At 35.3% G+C, this 20,056-nt stretch overlaps 2 pseudogenes; both read right to left on the reverse strand.

Annotated features, from left to right (window-relative positions):
• Positions 1 to 16,432: 16,432 nt before the first annotated feature.
• LOC100972439 (putative heat shock protein HSP 90-beta-3) lies at positions 16,433 to 18,048 on the reverse strand (annotated as a pseudogene).
• On the reverse strand, positions 16,433 to 19,832 carry LOC134731086 (heat shock protein HSP 90-beta-like; annotated as a pseudogene).
• Positions 19,833 to 20,056: the final 224 nt, after the last annotated feature.

Below are 20,056 nucleotides of genomic sequence, written 5' to 3' on the forward strand. Positions count from 1 at the left end.
ATTATAAAAATCTTTATGACCATATATCTGAGAATTTAAACAAAATGGAAAATGTTAGGAAAATCATAGGTTATCAAAACTAAGAAATACAGAATATCTTAATAGTTACCTAATCATTAAATAATTAAATCAGCAGCCACAATTTTTTTAATAAAGAAAACTACAAGCCCAAATTGATTTCTACCAAATCAAATGGAAGAAGATGGAAGAGGAGAAGGAAGGGGAACAGGAAGAGGAGAGGAGGAGAAGGAAAGTTTTATAACCTAGATAATAAAACCTGGCAAAAAACAGAAATGAGAAAAGAACATTATATATTAATACCCTTAAACAATTTATATGGAAGTTCTTAAACTTTGAATTTAAGAAATCTACCATTCACATTAGCATATAAAAATGAAGAACTTAGGCATAAATCTAACAAAAGAATCTAATAATTTTTAAAAATTGTAACAATTGAGAAAAATAAGAACAAAATAAAAAGTTATATATTGTATTCATGGGTTAAAAAGTTGATACTGTAAAAGTGGTAATTCCTCCTAAATTGTCCAATAGGTGCAATGTTATCTTAGTAAAAATGCCTACTTTTGTTTGTGGTATCTGCAGATTGATTTAAACTTTATGAAGATTTGCAAAGGCCTAAGAGTGGCCACTTTTTATGAAGAATATGGTAAGAAAACTTGCTTTTCTAAATCTCTTTAAAGCTATCATCATAAACAAAACTTTGTATTCTTCCAGGGATAGACAAAAAGAAATTAATGGGGAGCTCAGAAACAGACCTATATAAATACTTGACATATGACAGAGCAGATTAGTGAGGAAATGATGGATTTTTTCAATAATTGATGCTGGGACAATTAAGTGCCCATACCGAAAAAAAAAATGGAAATGAAATTGAATCCTCTGTCAAAGATTTAAAATATTTCAAAATAAGCTAAACATTCAAAAAATATATAGAAGATATTCACAATCTCATTCTAGAGAAAGGTTTTCTAAAAAGTCACAAAAGCACAGGAAAAGTAAATGTAACTCAATTTAATTACATTAAAATTAAATAATCATATTTAAAAAGATACCTAAGAGTGAAAGAAAACATAAAAGTAGGTAAATATATTTGTAATGCATATAACTAACAAATGACTAGTGTTAATAATATATAAAAGTCCTAGACCATTACATGGGAAACAGGAAACATAATTTGTAAAATAAGAAGACATTTGAACAAGCCTGTGACAAAAAGAAAATTCAATTACCATTAGCATTGCAAAGAGTTTTTAGTTATCACTAAAATGCAAATTTTAGAAACCTCTTATGCAGAAGAATGGGCTGAGTGTAAAAATAAATAAACATAAAAAACCTCAGTAAGAGACAATTAAATAAATGAAAGAATGATATAAATTAATTAAACACAAATACATGCATACACACAATCACAGTACCAAGCTTTCTGAAGATTCTGAAATGCTTAGAAATATCCAATACCGACTATGGTGTATCTCCTTCACTTTAACCTTCTTTTGCTTTTCTCAATTAAGTTGTTAAATTTTCTATTTAATGTCTTACACAACTTTTGTTAGATTTGTGCCTAAGTAATTTATGTTTGCATGGTAATGCAAATGGTATATCTGCTTATATATTTAGAACAATAATAGTAAAATTATAAATGTACATTTGCTATGATCCAACAATTTTACTTCTGGGTATGTACCATAAGAAGTACTTGGACATGTGAACACATGTACAATACATTCAATGCAACAATTGCTGGAAACAACCCTAATATACAATAGCGATAAAGTAGCTAAATGTAGTATATGTATACATGGAATCCTATTCGTCTATGAAAATGAATTAAATATATCTAAAAGTAGCAAAAGAAATAAGTTCTAAAAATATATTACTGAGTCCAAAGAAGTAAGTCAAAAAAATAATTTCTCCATTTATACAGATAGAGTTCGAAAATAGGCAATATTGAATTATATTATTTAAGGATATATGCAGAGGTTTAAAAACTCTCGAAAAATAAAGGAAAGGGTCCCAAAAATCAATATAGTATTTGTCTCTAGTAGAGAGACAAGAAATGTAGACTAAGAGGGCCACAGGAGAGGGTATTTGGGGACTTGGGTTGTACCACTTCTTGCTCTGACTGGTGGTTACATGAGTATCTGCTTTATAAGTCTTATTTAAACTATATATACATGTCTGAATATATGATATATATGATACATCTTACAGTGAAAAATTCTCAGCATGAGGTAGCTAATAGCATACATATATATCATCAAGTTTTATAACTGAGGTGCCTTTGCATTATGCTTTACAAAGTGTTGTTCTGAAAACACCTTATGAAATTTAAATGCAGACACGATGATGATAAAGTTGTGCAGTAGCTGACCTAGCTCTCTTTTTAACCCCTTTTTCTATCCCTTTAGATATGAAACCTATGATTAAATATAACAGAATAATGGGCTGTGTGACACACACAGGAAACAAACATCTCTATGAGCTCTATTTCATTTCTTCTTTTTAGCAAAATGATTATTTAGTGTGAACATTAAACAAGTGCTGGAGGGTGATAAACCTGAAAGTTCTGGGTATATAAAACTCCCATTTTCTCAGTCTTGGATTGCTTTATCGGGGGTGTGTTTAACGTTCCTGCTTGAAAAAAATGAGTGGATAGAAGGCAGTGTTATTCTCAGAAGGGTCCATCAATATTATATAGAGACAGGTGGGACCCACTAATAAGATTGAAGACAGTTAACTACAACTAAAATCATCTCAATCCTCCTCACATAAATCCTGAACATTTCATTTTTTTACTTTTTCTATTTTTGTTTGTTTGTTTGTTTGAGACAGAGTCTCGCTCTGTCGCCCAGGCTGGAGTGCAGTGGCTTGATCTCCGCTCACTGCAAGCTCCGCCTCCCAGGTTCGGGTCATTCTCCTGCCTCAGCCTCCTGAGTAGCTGAGATCACAGGCACCCGCCACCACACCCGGCTAGTTTTTTGTATTTTTAGTAGAGACTGGGTTTCACCGTGTTAGCCAGGATGGTCTCGATCTCCTGACCTCATGATCTGCCCACCTCAGCCTCCCAAAGTGCTGGGATTACAGGTGGGAGCCACTGCGCCCGGCTCATTTTTTTACTTTTTCTAAGCAATCACAATTTAGAGGTGATGTTCGTTTTTTTCTCTCTTTCTTTTTCTTTTCTTTCTTTTTATTTGACAGAGTCTCACTCTGTCACACAGGCTGGAGTGCAGTGGCGCATTTCCATTCACTACAACCTCTGCCTCCTGGGTTCAAGCGATTCTCCTGCCTCAGCCTCTGGAGTAGCTGGGATTACAGGTGCACGCCATCATGCCTGGCTAATTTTTGTATTGTCAGTAGAGATGGGGTTTCACCATGTTGGTCAGGCTGGTCTCGAACTCCTGACCTCAGGTGATCTGCCTGCCTCGGCCTCCCAAAGTGCTAGGATTATAGGCATGAGCCACCGTGCCTGATGGCAAGAGATGATGTTCTTAATTGGTTCTATGCCTCTTATTTCATCTATCACTTCCTATTTCATCCTCAGTCACTGAATTTGCTGACAATGAGTGGATCGATCTGCTTTCTATTCACGTTCTTAATTCTCAGAACCGATCTAAAACTGCTAATTATTAGTATGGTGGTATATTCTATGCATTATGTATTTTGTATTTATGTACAGTATACTATATGATATACTATGATAAATAATATATCCACCTACTTATGTTTAAGTGGTTTAGAGACTGGGGACATGATAAAGAGGACATGCAAGCCTTTGCCTTCCCTAGAATCAGACAAAAAAAAATAGGCAGATTAACTTAAAAGAATATACCAATTAGTAATGATTCAATCAAAAATATAAAACTTGGTAATATAATAAAGAAGTCTGTAGAGTCACCTTAGCTTTAAGGAATTAATATTTAGGCTTGTATTTTAAATAAATATTAAATATGCAAATTATGAACATATCTGAGGGAACAGCTGGTGTTAAAGTTCTAAAGGTAGGAATGATTTTATCATGTTCAAGACACTAGAAGAGCAGAGTGGCTGAAGTTAGCAAATACGGGAGAGGATGAAAAGAAATGAGGACAGAGGAATAGGCAACAGCCAAAAAATAGAAGCCTTGTTGTTGAAACCATATTAGGAAGTGGTTAAGCCTGGAAAATGGAATTTAGTTGTTGAGTTGAACGAAACAGTAGAGGAACTCCAAATAGCAAAGCTTTCTGTTGATTTTTTTTCTACTAGTCCTTAGCCTGTGAAGATGATCTGTGTGGTTTCCCTTAATTTTCTGGGCTCAGACAACCTGACTTAGTTTGTTTGGTGTATTTAGAGTGGAACTGCATGCTCCCTGCACTAGATTCGACAGTCAGCAAATGTGAGACTCATGCATACTAGTGATTACCCTTGAAAATCTCTTAAATCTTTCATAACATAGAATATGCATGGTTGTCCTATCAATAAACTTGTACATTAAGCACTATGTATCAAAAGCCTGAGAACCACTGTCATAGCGAACCTAAAGGAAGGACCAAAGGAAGCTCTATATGCAGATGTTGAACATTCAGAATTTTCAGTCTTTGACAGAATCACCAAATCCCTGAAGCAGAGTGAGTATTTCTCATCCTGTCTGCAAGTTTAATACCATTCACATGGATTAAATATGTGAATTAAAAAAAATAGAGGAGTCACCTCTCAAGCTAGGTTTAGGTTCTAAAGAGTGAAATTGGAATGCATAGGTGACATTACACTGTTCTAACCCCCAGGCCTAATCCTCTGTTTCCAACTACCATATTGTAAACTGACTTCAACTCCTGACATTCTTAATAACTTTATTTCCGACACTACACTCAACTCTGTGGCTTCAACTAGATCTTCTGTTACTTCATCACTGATGGCCTCTCTCACTTACATCTCTAACCATTACCTTTTTATGATTACTTGCCCTTAGCTTTCAAATCAGTCCTCAGAACCTGTTGCTCCGAAGTCTACTTCAGGTTTTCTTGCTTTCTCTTTACCTCCAGTTTCAAAATAAGAGCCATCTCTTCTTTGCTTTCACTTTCAGCTTTTTCTAATACAAGCTGATTTCTACAGTATTACTAATCTGAAGCCTAAATTTCAGTGTTATGAGTGATTTATGAACTTCCGATTACACAGATCTATTATCAAGCCTTCTCCTATATGATCTCTTGAAAGCCTACTATACTGTCGACTTGTGCTTTCTTTTTAAAATTGCATGCTTTGCTTTCAGGACACTATTAACTTTACCTCCCTCCTCACTGATCGCTTTTTAATTGTTTGTCTCTTTCATATACTCACCCCTTTGATGTGGATAGTCTCAGGCACACTAAGCCCACTTGCTTCCTAATTATTTCTGCTCTTACTTTTACAATCCCATCCACAAACATCTTCAATGTAATCTCTATTCAAATAACAGTAAAATTTGTATCTTCAATATTGAGAACTTATAAAACCAAACGAAATGCACATTGGATAGTTCTTAATAAATATTTTATAATTCAATATTTAATACAAATATTAAAATTACTGTAAATGACTTCAAAGACCATGTATACAATTGTTTGTGATCTTTCCCTCAAAACCTATCATCCTGCATTCTCTATATAAGGTAATGCTACTATCATCTGACTATTTACTCAAGCAAAACATTACAAGAACAGCATCAATCACTCCTTCTCCTTTAGCCCTCTGTCAAATAGAAGAGCAATCTTCAATTTGTCTGTTTCCATACAAACACAAATAGTCTCATTCTCTTATTCCTACTCCTACTTGTTATAATTTATATTTAACTCCTGGCTTATTGCAATATAGTTTTCCCCTTCTTTCATATTTCTAAATGTATAGTGTCTGTTCAAAGTTGTTTTTTTCTAAAAATAACATAAATTTGGAAGTTATATTACCCTGCTCAAAAAAATGTTAGTAATGGTTCTCCACTACCCATAGAATAATATGTCAAATATTTCAGTCATTTTGCAGTCAGAATGCAGTTTTTATTCCAATGATTTTTCCTATAATTCCTATGGCAAATCATAGGCTGTAGCCACTCAGGCATGCACACTGGTCCTCCAGAATTTTAAACATAATCAGGTATAAAAGGGGGGTAGATTATCTCTTACTGTTAGAATTCTGATGGTCCATAGTTCATGACTTAGAATACATACTTCAATTGTTTTGAAGTTTTATTCTAATAGAGTTCAGACTACTTTTAGTGATTTATGCTTACATATTGCTCAAATAGTCATTCTTGGAAATAATGAAGGGGATTAGAGAAAATTTACCAAATACCCATGGACAGGGAAAAGGGGGATGGGAGAGAATTTAAAAGGCAATATAATAGTATTTTTTAAAAAAGTGGAACATTTGCTATGTGGGCAACCTATTAAAAGTGAATCTTTTTATCAAATAAAAAATTATCTTTGTGAAAACATGACATTTATTTCTAAAACTCTTATTCCATTTATCAGCATTTCTTTAAGAATCACATTTCTTTTCATTCATCATCACTATAAGCTTATGTTTTTCAATACTTATTCCTGAACTTTTCAAATACTCTCACACCAGGTTACAAGATCTTCTAAATAAACCACTAGGATTTAATTTCAATTGAAGCCTCAATGATGATGATAACAACATTTTTATAAAACTCTGAGGCATTGAACTCTGCTTCTGATATTGCTGCTCTTAAATTTTACTGAGCCAGTTTCACTTCTGGTGTCTAAGGAGAGAGCTAGGCATTTTTAGATGCTACATTAACATTTTAAGGCTACCTTACTTAATAGCACCATAATGAACAAAAAGCATTTACTGAGCTTGTAGACAACTTAGCCTATTCCCTCAGTATAGGATCCTTCCCATGAAAACCTGCTGCAACTGGTTTTATAACCAACAATGGCATCTTACTAATTCCAATTCTAATTACTACAGTTCATGCTGTAAACTGCAAAGTAGACTACAATATACATTCTAATACATTTCCCTGATCACCAATAAGCATTAAAAATAACTATCTCACAGTTCTTGTTCATTTAGATACATGCTATATACTAGTTTTATTGCATTCCAGGTCATTTTGATTATTTCCAGAACTTTTCTCTGAGACATACTAGAAACAACTCTAGTATTTGTTTGAGAAGGTGAAAAGGGATTGCTGCTGTTACTTTTTATTCTGCCAGAAATACATTACCTAATGACTCAATAGCAATTTATAAATCAAAGTGACTGTTTTGCGTGCTAAGAAATTTGCTGATAGCCCTATGAACATTCCTCCTATGTTATGAGTCACCTTTCTCTTGCTGTTTTCAAAATTCTCTCTTTGACTTTTGACAATTTGATTATAATATGTTTCAAGGTACTCTTCTTCAGATCGCTGTGTTTAGGTTCTTTGAGCTTCATGGAGCTGGATATCCATACTCCTCCCACTATTTGGAAAGTTTTTAGCCACTATTTCTTTCTGTTCCTTTCTCTCTTCTCTTGGGACTTCCATAACATATACTTGTTTGTTTGATGGTTCTCAGAGGTCTCAAATGCTTTCTTCACTGTTTTTCATTATTCTTTCTTTCAGTTTCTTTAACTGGCTGATTTCAATTGACCTGTCTTCAAGTTTGCTTACTTTTTCTTCTACATAATTGAGTCTGCTGTTGAAGCTCTCTATTGAATTTTTAGTCCTGTCCTGGTATTCTCCAGTTCCAGGATTTTAGTTTGGTTCATTTTTATGGTTTCTATTTTAATTAAACTTCTCATTTTGTTCATGAATTGTTTTTCTGATTTTGCTTAGCTGTCTATGTTCTCCTACATCTCATTGAGCTTCCTTAAGATGATTATTTTATATTTTTTATCAGGCAACTCATAGATCTCCATTCTTTTGGGATAGGTTATTGGAGCTTTATTAGTTTCCTTTGGTGTTGTTATATTTGCTGGATTCCCCATGATTTGAATATCCTGTCATTTGTGTCTATATATTTGAAAGAGCAGACATCTCTTCCAGTCTCTATATAAGACAGGTAAAGATCGACACTCAATCCCCCTAGACAACAGGAATTTCTCTGGAATTGCAGTAAAGTGATGTTGGAGCTGGGTCACGTGGTTGCTTCTGGGTTCACAGTATGTCTTCAGTTACTAGAGGCTTGGGAAGTGTGGATCCTGCCTCATACCTGGACATGATGGGACTGCCTCCAGTACTCTGGTCAGTAGTAGTGGCACTGGGACAAGGGTCCACTTCAGGATGCTCAAACAGTTGATCTGTTACCAGCTCTAAGGGCAAGTATAGCTCCCACTGTATCCTGGGAGGGCTTCTGCCAGGTCTCTCTGCAGACCACTGGAAGGACAGAACTATCACTGGACCACTGCTAACAGGGATTGAGGGAACCAATGACAAGGCTGCATCAACATCTGCAATCAGAATGAGGTTGGTGAGCCTGGTATCCAGGGCAAAGGCAGGGATGTCTTTTCCCAGGTTCCTGAGTGAATGGTGCTAATGGAAGGACAAAAGCCAAACGAGACTGTAGCCAAATCCATAGGGAGATAGGGCTGTTTCTGGGCCTGTAGCTGTGACTACATGTAGTGAGTGTGCCACCTGCGTGGGAACCTGCCTTCTCAAAATAGCCCTCCTTGGTCACAGGCTCCACCTGGGTTTCACTGCCTCCTGCCTAGAACTCAAAGTTCCCACAAAGGCACTTTTCTTTCCAGATGGCTGCCAAATTGTTGTGGGGGATATAAGTGGGGTTTTTCTTATTCTACCATCTTGTTGACATCACTTCATAGTTTTGTTTAATAGTCAATGTTAGATGTCACAATGTAAATTACATCCTAGATAGATCCTACAGTGTTACTGAATATATATGTATATATAATATTCAGAATATATATATATACTGAATATATATATACTCAGTGTTACTGAATATATATATATATATATATATATTTCTGAAGATGCTTAGCTCTTCATTTGCCATAATCTAAAGTGTTCTTTCCTATTGCTCTTCCCCAGATTTTTTGTGGGTAAAGCCAGACACTGTTTAAAAATTTGGGATAGAAACTAAAAACCAATCTGGTTTTCAACTGTGTGCCCAGAGAAAATAATAGAAGGTGGAATTTTTCCCAATCCAATATGTTGATAGACTACCCCCAAAATGGCTAGGGCAGGTCGAGTGGGTGCCGGGCAAACAGTACTGTAAACAAAGATCCTCTAGTGTCTTTGTGTCACAGTGTATGAAAAGATCTCAATTTTTTTAAGGACTAGCAGTAAAATTATTTAACATAATCTCATGTCTATTTGTATACTAGAAGAATGACTCCCTAATGATTAGAATTTTAGATTCTGTCACAGGACAGCAGAGATATCATTCACCACTCTGGAATATTTTGTCAAATATTTTAATCAAATATCACAGCAGAGAATAAAGACACACTCATCCCTTCTTAGTTTTTATGCTGTAAGAGTTGTATGTTGAATAGTGAGGACACCTTGCTCCTTATAATTGAATTAAATATTTATTATGAGTTTACTACCTCCAACAATTTCAAAATAAAGAGTTTATTCTAAGGTCAATTTGCAAAATACACAAAATCTCTAAGAAACAAAAATCATCCAAGTTACTGAAACCTAGAAATGCACTGTTAATATCATCTTTTGTCTAGATGTAACTTAAATCAAACTATACACACACATACACATACGCACACACATAAACTCATACGTATGCATATATATGTGTATATATACACCTTTCTCACTTGAAATTATGTTACAAAAAAGCATGACATTTGAATATATACACACAATACATTTTTAAAATTTGAGATTAATTTAACAATGTGAAAAAATAATATGTATGTAACATAGGATGAATTTTAATTTTAATATTGACCCCAGGAATCCAAGATGGGTAGTAGTTAGCTTCTTTTTCCTTTTTTAAATGGTGCTCTATTACATGATTATACCGCAATTTGGATACATATTCTTGTGCTGACAGTCAGTTGCTTAGCAGTTTATGATAAAATTAAATATATACCTACCCCATGACCATGGAATTACACTTCAATACATTCATTTAAGAGGAATTAAAATATGTGTCCATAAAATAACTACATAGGGATGTTGATAGCAGCTTCATTTATAACTGTATCAAAATTAATTACTGATTCCTGGGTGAAATTACCTTTTTAAAAAAACAAGATTTTCATTTAGATCCCACTTATAAGCAAGAACATGCAGTATTTGGTTTTCTGTTCCTGCATTAGTTTGCTAAGGATAACGGCCTCCAGCTCCATCCATGTCCCTGCAAAGGACATGATCTTATTTCTTTTTTGTGGCTGCATAATATTCTATGATGTTTATGTACCACATTTTGTTTATCCAGTCTATCACTGATGGGTATTTAGGTTGATCCCATGTCTTCACTATTGTGTATAGCGCTGCAATGAACATACACACGCATGTGTCTTTATAACAGAACGATTTATATTCCTTTGGGTATATACCCAGTAATGGGATTGGTGGGTTGAATGGTACTTCTGTCTTTAGGCCTCTGAGGAATTGACACACTGTCTTCCACAATGGTTGAATTAATTTGCACTCCTACCAACCATGTATAAGTGTTTTTTTTTTTCTTGACAACCTTGCCAGCATGTGTTATATTTAAGTTTTTAAATATAGCATTTTAATAATAGCCATTCTGATGGCTGTGTGATGGTATCTCATAGAGGGGAACAACACACACTGGGGCCTACTGGAGAGTGGAGGGTGGGAGGTGGGAGAGGATCAAGAAAAATAATTAATTGGGTACTAGACTTAATACCTGGGTGATGAAATAGTCTGTACAACAAACACCCATGACACATGTTTACCTCTGCAACAAACCTGCACATGTACCCATGAAGTCAACATGAAAGTTAAAACTAATTTAAATAAAACAAAAAACAAGATTAAACAATGTATTATAAAATAATAATTTGCTGTATTTTATTTCAGAACTTTCTGAATTCTCCTGAATCTTCACTTGAGATTTTCCAAAGTAATATTGATCACCTTTATTACAGTGTAGCACTTTCAGTTTGTCTTAACATTGGCACAATCTTTCATACAATCATGGTTTGTCTTACCAAACAAATTAATGGAGCTATAATATGGTTCTTTTATTGCTATGTTTAATAATACTATAATACAATTTCTTGTTCATAAATAATTTTCTATATTTCTGAATTATTTTAAGATAAATCCACAAATACAGAATTTATATGAAAAGATAAAGGGATGTTTTATTGAAAATACACTGGTAAATATTACCTAATTATTCATGGAAGGCCTTCATCAAATTATTCCCAAACCAGTAGTGTATGTACATTATATCTCTTCCACCCCAATAATATTCTGACTATTAAGTAGACTTGTTAAACACTTCTACTTTCATCAACAAAGATAATATGTGGTTGAAATGTTAAATTCCTTTTTGTTAATAATGTTATTTAATATGTTATATAAATGTTAAATATATGTTCATGTGTTCATACTCTTTGCATAGGTTTGCTTGGTTTTAACATTTCCAAGTGGAATCATAATGACATCTAAATATAGATATAGTATTTCTGTGAACTCTCTATTTTACACAGCATTATGTTTTAAGATTTTTCTATATTGATTTAGTTGGGTGTCACCCATTTCTATTATAAATTATATATATACACACACAGACTTTCTCTTTCTCACACACACACCCCAATATTGATTTATTAGTTCGATTATCAATGATGTGGAGACGTATCCCAGTTTCTCCTATTTTAAATAATTCTACTTTGAATTTTCAATTCCATATCTCCTACTGCTCACATACAAGAGTTTCTCATTAGATGAGCTTCTCATTTCACTCTCTTTTTAGGGACTTTTTATGAAAAAATCTTTCATGTAGTTGAATTTTTAACAAACTTGTATTTGCAGTTTGCATTTTGTGCTTTGTTTAAGGATTTCTCCTGTGATTCCATTTCTGGTTAAGATGTGTGCTCATGCCATTATAACCTAGATCAACTAAAAATTATGTTTGTAAGGGCACTGTAGAAATGTGGTTATAAAGAAATCTAAATGAAACAATTTATAAAAAGGGGTGGAATTTTCAAGATCAGATCTATTTAAGTTCAAGATTTACTCCAAGGCTACACTAAGAAACACAGTGTGATATTGCTAAAATTGCAGACAAATAGATCAACAGAACAGAAATATTAATAGATAAGTCACAAATAGACCATGGATATGGTCTTAGATTATTGCCAAAGGTACTACAATTTAATAAGTCAATGGAAGGACTTTTCAATAAAAAGTGCTGGAAAGTCTATACATATGTATTTTTAAAAAAATCTTTGAATCTTATTTTACTATCCACAAATATCAATTAGAAATGAATTGTAGACCTAAATATGAAGGTAAAACTGTGAAGGTTTTTGAAGAAAATGCAGGATAATTTCTTTATGACCGTGGAAAAAAGCAAATATTTTATGGGAAAGACTGAACACGTAATAAGCATAAAAGGAAAAATATTAAAACATATTTCATCAAAATTAAAATGTTCTGCTTATCTATTGCCAATATGATGGAAGTAAAAAGGCAAACAACGGATTGGGAAAGGTATTTTCAATGCATCTATGGGCAGCAAAGGATTTCTGTCTAGACTATTTAAAGTTCTATTAAGAAATCAATTGGAAAGAACAGATAAATCAGTATGGCTGGACTAAAGAATTAAACAATTATTTCACAAAATTAGATATTCAAATATTTAATATATAAAGGTGGCTCACGCCTGTAATCCCAGCACTTTGGGAGGCCGAGGCGGGCGGATCACGAGGTCAGGAGATCGAGACCACCCTGGCTAACACGGTGAAACCCCGTCTCTACTAAAAATACAAAAAATTAGCCGGGCGTGGTAGCGGGCGCCTGTAGTCCCAGCTACTCGGGAGGCTGAGGCAGGAGAATGGCGTGAACCCGGGAGGCGGAGCTTGCAGTGAGCCGAGATCGCGCCACTGCACTCCAGCCTGGGCGACAGAGCGAGACTCCGTCTCAAAAAAAAAAAAAAAAAAAAAAAAAAATATTGTTGTCATTAAAAGAAGAATAAAATATGACTACACACTCATCGGAATTTAAATTAAAAAGAAAGAAAATGACAAGCGTTAGCAAAGATGAGGTTTAATGGAAATTTCATACATGACTAGAATGTGAGTAAATGATAGAGCCAGCTTTGATAACTCTTTAGCTGATTCTAATATCATTAACCAAGCAAATCCTATTACCTACCAATATGAATCTCAGATATATGTCTAAAAAATTGAGTGTATGCATTTTAAGATGTACACACATCTTTATTTAGAATAGCTACAAAATGAAGTGGCCCATATTTGTATGTAATAGACAATGTAATAGTCAAAGACAAAATTTGAATATTCAAACAATTTTTAAAAAGCTATATGGTATTAAAATAATGAACTACTGATATATATCATGACGATGAAAACACAAAATGTTAAGAGGACACACATCATTTAATATCATTCATAAATGAACAAGAAAGTATTTGTAACACATATAACAGATAAAGAATCATTCACCAGAATTCAATGATTGCTACAAATAAATGAGCAAAAAACAAAACAAATTAGTAGAAAAATAAAGGACAAATACTTCATGAAGAGATATTTTATGAAGAAGAAATGCTATTAACCAGCATGCAACTGAGATTTAATTACTATGGCTATTAGAAAAAATATAAAATAAAACATACTATTTCACACCCATTCGGTTAGCAAAATTAAAATTTCTTTATGCAGTAAAGTTAAAGATATGCACATAATAAGAGCCAGCAATTTCACTTCTAGGTGTATATGGTAATGGCACTTTTGCAAATGTGCAGACAAGGTACTTTTAAGGAGGCTCAGTTCACATATTTACAATGGCAAAATTTAGGTAACAGTCTATGTTTCAACTATGAAAGGATAAATGAAATATAAAATTTGATATGAAGATAAAATTTATTTGCATTACAAAAAGTAGAGTTCACTAACTATATATAGATATAGATCTATCTTCACAAAGACAGATTTGGAAAACAAAATATGAAAAAAATCAAGCTATAGAGTTATGACTAGACTATTATTAACAAAAAAAGTATGTAAATTTAAAAAGCACATAAGGTTTTTGAGGTACTGTGGAGGGCATCATGCTTAAAATACATGAAAGTTGAATTTCTACTTTACTTATATACTTTTCTCTTTTATAAGTATAAAATGACGTAATTCCTATACAACTAAACATTAACTACCATCAATTCTGAAAAGCAAGTACAAGGTTGTTTATATGTTGTTTTTTGTACTTTTCTGCATTTACGTTTTGTTCAAAGTAAAAGAAAAACTTCTAATTTTATTAGAAGTACAGTATATTAATTTCCTAATTGCATTAAAATAAAATTTAATTTGCATAATATTGAACTTTCCAGACAACTGACAACATGCCACTCTACAGGGGAATATATAAGCACCAATTCAGGAGCTTATAAAAACTGTTTATTCCCAAAGAAGTCAAGAGGAAACAGAAAAAGGAATGTAAAAATGTGGCTCAAATAGAAAGACAGTGTTATAACCAAATACATCAGTAAACATATTAAGTATAAATGAGCTAAATGGTCCACATATTAAGTATAAATGAGCTAAATGGTCCACTTAAAGGGCTAACAATTTTGGATTGAAAACAGCAGTAATGACATCATCAATAATCACTATACGTTTACAAGGCATAAAATCAGAGAAAGATTGGAGTAAAGAAAAGTAACAAAGATATAACTGTCAAATTCTAACTAAAATAGGTAAGCAGTAAATAAATACATAAAAAGCTGCTGTAGTGGTAAAATACTAGGCATAGCTGATTTCAAGGCAAGAAAAATTTCTTGAGAAAAAGAAATAATTTTTTTTTGATAAGAGATCAATCTACCAAGGAAATACTGTCATAATACAGACCTTCAAAATATTTTTAGCACAGAATTTCTCTTCCAAATAAATGGGGGTAATCTGGGCCAGGCTTATTCCACTTGAAACAATGAACAAATGAAAAATATAAAATACAACGTTTTTCAAGACACAAGACATCAAACAATGAAGAACAGAAATCTCTGAAAGACGTAAATGACATAAGATCTATAATTTCCCTAGCTTGATGCCTTGAGAGAGTTTCCAGGCCATAGTACAATGAAGAGCAATTTAGGCAGAACCCAGCAGACAGCATGAGTAGAGGAAATAAATCTGGAAATCCAGGTGTACTCTCGTAATTAAAATAATGTCCCGCCAAAGAAGTTCCTGTCCTAATCCTTGGAACCTGTGAATATTTTACCGTACATGACAAAAGGAACTTTATAAATCTGATTAAAGTAACGAACCTTCAGATAGAGATTACCTGGATTAGGTGGGTGAGCCCCATTTAATCCCATCAGTCCTTAAAAATGAAGAACCTTTTTCTTCTGGGGATCAAGAAAGAGAATGGGAGAGATGGGAGCATGAGAAGGTCATGATCTGCCATTACTGTGAAGATGGAAGAAGGGGGCCATGAAGCATAGAATGTGGGCTGAAAAAGGCAAGGAAATTAGTTTTCCCCAGAGTCTCCAGAAAGGAATGCAGCCCTGTTGGCATCGTGATTTTAGAGCAGTGAAGCCCATGTTACACGTCTGACCCACGGAAATGTAAGATAATACATTGTCTTGTTTAAAGGCATGTAAAATAATAAATTTTGTCATTTTTTTAATGTCAGCAGTAGAAAACTAATAGAGACACCAGCACAACTAGGGTTTGCAGGGCAGGCTACTAAAACAGAAGATGGTTCCCAGAGAGACAACTGTGAAGAGTATTCAGCTGAGTATGGATCATCGTATATATGTAAAGCAACGGCCCAAATCAAGGGCAGAATTAAAGACAAAGATGTCCAGAGTTCGCAAAGAACCAGAAATAGTGTCTGTTCCCACCAGTCAGACAAAAATTTTATGATTCACTGGCCACTGGAGAGAATGTTTGAAGGTTTTTTGCTTCAGTAGGTGAGTGTAATTAGACCTTCAATTAACATTGCTCTGATACTATCTATAAAACAGTTTAAGCAAAGACTAAAAAAATCAAACATTTCCTAGTGTCCTAACTACATATCAGAACAAAGACAAAGGGTAATTCCAGAAATACAATAATATCCAGCACCACATTTTAAAGTAACAATGTAAAACTCATAATGACTGTTAGGCTTCTATCCAATCAAAATTTGCTGGCATTTGCAGAAGCTGGAAAACGTGACCAATAATGAAGAGATCAATCAATCAGAACTAACTAGGAACTAATATAGATGTTACGCTTAGCAGACATTCAGGCATTAAGTAGTTAACAACTATGTCATTGTGTTCAAAATTTCAGTAGGAACATGGCCGATATGAGAAAGACTACAGTCCAAAACGTCTATAGTTGAATGCTACAATTTCAGAGATGAAAAAATACATTGTATGGTATTAATTGTAGATTATATGTTGAAGAAGAAAACATTAGTGAGCTTGTATACCTAGCAATATAAACTACCTGAAATAAAACAAAAAGAAAAGAGGGTAAGAAAAATGAACAGAGCATCGGTGAGCACTGCGTAGTTACAAGGGGCTTTAACATCAGTGTAGTTTAAATTCCTCAAAAAAGAGGAGAGGACAACAGAAAAAAAAAGAACCTTATTGAAGAAATAATGGCTTGGGCATTTTCAAATTTGGTGAGAACAGTAAACCCAAAGATACAAAACATTTAATAAGTTTCATGCACTAGAAGCATGGAGAAAACTACACCAAGGTACATCATAATCAAATTACTCAAAAACAATAATAAAATCGCAAAAGCAGTCAGAAAGATAACACTTACTATTTTTTGTCATAAGGATGACAGTATGTTTCCTACCAGAAACAATGTAAGTGAAAAGGTAATGGAACTATGTTTTTTATTAATATTATTTTATTTTTTATTAAACAACATCATCTTTATTTTCCATACCTTTATTTCAGAACAACAAAAATACACAACATCCAATGTTGTTGTCAAAGCAGAGAGAGACTAGGGCTTCAGGCCCTTGTTTCCTGCATTAGACATAAGGACAGGAGGGAAAAACCACCAGACATCAGCAGAGGGAGCCAGGTGGGATGGGCCACTCAAAGCTGTGAAGGGAGCCATGGGGACGTTATAAAGAGGGCACAAGGCTTCCAAGTGTAAATTCCTAATCTACTTCCTTTATGCGAGACACATCCGCATCACACTCAGGAGGTGGGAACCTCATCAGGAATGGCAGCACTGGATTCCTCTGCTGCCACTTTGTCTTCATTGAAACCTGGACCCACCCTGATCTTGCAGTGGATGCCACTGGTGTGGGTCTGGGGATCCTTGAGGGAGATGCCAGAAGACAGCAGTGTGGTTTCAAACAGCAGCACCACCAGGTCCTTGACAGCCTGGCTGTGCTTGTCTGCCTCAGCCTTCTAAAGCAGTGTCTCCACAATGGGGTGGTCGAGGTTGATCTCCAAGAGCTTTTTGGCCATCATGTAGCCCACCATAGAGCTATCCCGAAGTGCCTGGGCTTTCATGATCCACCCCATGTTGGCTTCCAGCTGTAGGTGCTGGTCACAATGTAGCAGTTTGAAGACACAAGCCTATTGGAGATAGCCACTTTCTAAAACCTCCTAAGATTTATTTCATGAGCTTGCAGAGGTTCTCAAACTTCACTTTGCTTTCCTCCATTTTTTCTCCTCCTCATCCTCAGGTAGCTTCAGACTCTCCTTGGTAACTGAGACCAGGCTCTTCCCATCGAACTCCTTGAGCTGCTGCATGCAGTGGGCTTGGTCATGTACACCTCCTCAAAGCCCTGCTTCCATCCTCGCTCCAGAAAGCAGAGTTGGCAGCCTGCTCTCTGCTCTCATCAGTGATGTCATAGGTGGACTTCTGTGTCTTCTTCATGTGAGAGACATAATCTGATGGAAATTTCATCTAATTTCCAGACTGGAAGGCATGAAAACAGCAGCTCAAACAGACATAGCTGGTTAGTGGAGTCCTCATGGGCTCTAAGCTTTAGGTTTTTAGAGAATGCCTCATAGAATTTCTTCTAGTTGTCCTTGTCTTCTGCCAGCACAGAGAAGAGCTCAAGATACTTTTTTCTTTCTTTTTTTTTTTTTTTTTTGATTTGTTTTGTTTTTGAAGAGGAGACTCTGTTGCCCAGGCTGGAGTGCAGTGGCCTGATCTCAGCTCACTGCAACCTTTGCCTCCTGGGTTCAAGTGATTCTCCTGACTCAGCCTCCCAAGTAGCTGGCATTACAGGTATGCACCACCATGCCTGGCTAATTTTTGTATTTTCAGTTGAGATGGCATTTCACCATGTTGACCTGGCTGGTCTCGATCTCCTGGCCTCAAGTGATCCACCCACCTTGGCCTGAGTTTACAGGAGTGAGCCACCGTGCCTGGCCTCAAGGCATTTCTTAACAATGTTTTTGCAAATGACTTTCAAGATTTTTCTGTGCTGGAGCACTTCTTGGGAGATGATCCAGGGCAGAGCTTCAAAATCAACAATACTACACATCAAGTTGAGATATTGTGGTATCAACTCCTCACAGCTGTCCATGGTGAACTCACAATCGATACAGACTTTGACGTTGTTCTTTTTCTTCTTCTTATCAAAGAGGTCAAAGGGAGCCCCTGAGAAGTGATGAACAGCAATGCCCTGAATTCCAATTGACCTTCTACAGAGAAGCGCTTGAATGCCAAGTGGACTTCCTAGTCATTAGTGAGGCTTTTGTAGAATTCTCCATACTCTTCCTGGGTAATATCATCAGAGTTTCTGGTGCAGATAGGCTTGGTCTCATTTAGTTCTTCCTGAAGGATATATTTCTCCTTGATCTTCATGGTTTTCTTTTTCTTATCCTTACTACTGTCATTCTCCTCATCTGAACCCATATCTTCAGTCCTGAGCTTTTCCTCCTCACCTTTATCTTCCTCTTCTTTCTCCCCTTTCTCTTTCTCTGTCTCACTGTCACTGATTTTCTTCTTTCATTCATTCCTTCTCCAAATAAAGAGTGATGGGATAGCGTATGAACTGAGATTGCTTCTTCACTACTTCTTTGACCTGCCTCTGTTCTAAGTACTGTCTAGTCTTTTTTAAGGTGGAGGATCACTTTGGTACCCCAGCCAATGGGCTCACTGTGGTCAGCACCTACAGTGAAGGAATGCCCCGCAGAAGAGTGACTCCCAGGAAAGCTGTTCATCATTGCTGTGCTTTGAGATCATAACCACTTTCTTTGCACAATAAAAGCCAGGTAGGCCCAATAAAAGCCAAAACCAAATTGCCCAATCATGGATATGCGTGCACCAGCCTGAAGAGCCTCCATAAATGCTTTAGTACCAGACTTGGCAATGGTTCCCAAATTATTTATTAAATCAGCCTTGGACATACCAATGCCTGTGCCCAGCAAGTCAGGATGTGTTCCTGAGGGTTGGGGATGATGTCAATATTTAGCTCTTTACCACTGTCTAACTTGGAAGGCTCTCATAGTAAATCTTGTTCAAGGCATCAGATGCACTAGAAATCTCTTCCAAAGGAAAATCTCCTTGTTGAAATAGAAGGTATCGATGATGAGAGACATGGGTTCGGCAATTAATGCCTGAAAAGTGCAAATCTCTACCTCCTCCTCTTCATCAGGCATGATAAAAGGAAAAGGATTATAAGTAACGGAGAGCAAGGGCACTGCATGCCCGAGATGCACGCAGCACCAAGGCTGCATGAGGAACACTACTGGAACAACATATTTAAAATACTAAGAGAAAAAAACAGCATCTTAGAATGTTAAACTCAGTGAATATATCTTTCAAAAGTAAAGGCAAAAATAAACACTTACTTTAGATGCCAACCATGAAAGAATTCACCAGCAGACCCACACGAGAAAAAATGTTGGAAGTATGCCTTTAGGCAGATAGGAAATGATGTAAGATGAAGAGATGGGTCTAC

This window comes from Pan paniscus, chromosome 8 (genome assembly GCF_029289425.2).
Source record: "Pan paniscus chromosome 8, NHGRI_mPanPan1-v2.0_pri, whole genome shotgun sequence".
Lineage (NCBI taxonomy): Eukaryota > Metazoa > Chordata > Mammalia > Primates > Hominidae > Pan > Pan paniscus.